The following is a 1,557-nucleotide window of genomic DNA, read 5'->3' on the forward strand; positions in this document are numbered from 1 at the left end:
TCGAGAGTCTACAGACAACGTGGAGAATGCGTGTATTTGTGCTGCTAGTGACTTTGATGCGTTTCACCAGACTCTTTACAAGAAAGCAAGTGATGTAGTCCCTTCATTAGTCAGTGAAATGTGTATTTTTTTTTGTGCTCGTGACTTGATGTGTTTCCCTAGACTGGTTACCAGAAAGCCAGTGGAATGCTAGTTCAAAGTGGAATATGGTGTGTTTGTATTTGTGAAACTGTTGGCTTTCTGCTTTTCATTGGAGTGTTTACGAGACCATGAGAAAATTAGTGTTTTTCACCGCACGATGGAATATATGATAAGGGCACTGGAGAAGAACTAGCTCTGTATTGTGCACCTGAGCTTGTCTCTACTGTTTGGGGTGGTGGATGGGGACGGGCGCTCGTACGCGTGGCGCTCGTTGTGCCGTATGGGAACACATGCATCATCGAAAAAAACAGACGGTTGCTCAGCGGTGCTATAGGATTGTCGTGTGGTTGTGGTGCGCGTCACGAACAAGTGGTGTTGCGCCGGGTTGGCTGCACAGAAGTAATATCGTGCGCCAGATGACTGATCAGTGCACGATATAACAGACATTTGACTACGTGAGGTTATGAATTTGTTTTACCTCTACGCGAGAAAAACAAAATCAAATCTCACCGCTTGTTTTCCCATCGCTGGCTTGTTGTTTTTCGGCAAGCCAATTGGGGAGACCCCGTAAACGTGCTAAACCTTTGATTGGTTATGGCAGCGGGGTCAAGGAACGGGCATTGTCTCCGTCGGTAAATCAAGGTGTTGTATGGTTATGACCTTCAAAAAAGTTGAAGAAGTCTCTTGTTCTCCTTCGGGGGTTTTGAGAGATTTGGAAGTTGTTTAAGTGTGCGACTGTTTGAAAACGCAACAAATTTTTGTTGTTTTTTTAAAGAGCGCACAAGGTTCGGGATTCGTCCACTTCGAAGTATCACGAAGAGCTTTTCAATTTGTTTATAAATAAACAGATTGAAATGCTGTTAAGTGCATACTGTAATAAGAGGTGGATGGGTTGATACCCCGAATGTGTCCAAGGTGGACAAGCTTTGTTGATTTGTAGCATCAACGACCATGATTCCTGATGAATCGATTCAGGATGAAGGCGTTGTTGTTTCAAATAGCTCAAGAGTATCATCAGAAACTGGTGTTGCTGTTAAGGCTCACCAGGCGACCAAAAAACGTCGCGTTTTGATGTAGAACCTTGAGTGAGGCAGGCTTACACTTCTGTTTATGCCATAAAACACGAAAGAGGCCGGAAAATAGACGGTTGATTGAGTGTTTTTTTGGTGTTTTCGAGGTGGTCTGTCTCAGGAACATATTAACCTGGTTGATCCTGCCAGTAGTCATATGCTTGTCTTAAAGATTAAGCCATGCATGTCTAAGTATAAGCTTTTATACGGCTAAACTGCGAATGGCTCATTAAAACAGTTATAGTTTATTTGATGGTCTTTACTACATGGATAACCGTGGGTATTCTATGGCTATACATGCGCACATGCCTCTTTCCCTGGAAGGGCAGTGTTTATTAAATACAGA

General features: G+C 43.2%; 1 non-coding gene across 1 annotated transcript; it reads left to right on the forward strand.

The window, feature by feature from the left end:
* Positions 1–1,364: 1,364 nt before the first annotated feature.
* On the forward strand, positions 1,365–1,557 carry TGME49_461000 (the record flags this gene model as incomplete). The annotated part of the gene is made up of 1 exon (XR_001974444.1): positions 1,365–1,557. It is a non-coding gene; the product is annotated as an 18S ribosomal RNA (ribosomal RNA).

This window comes from Toxoplasma gondii (assembly GCF_000006565.2).
Source record: "Toxoplasma gondii ME49 unplaced genomic scaffold asmbl.1364, whole genome shotgun sequence".
NCBI classification, from domain to species: Eukaryota; Apicomplexa; class Conoidasida; order Eucoccidiorida; family Sarcocystidae; genus Toxoplasma; species Toxoplasma gondii.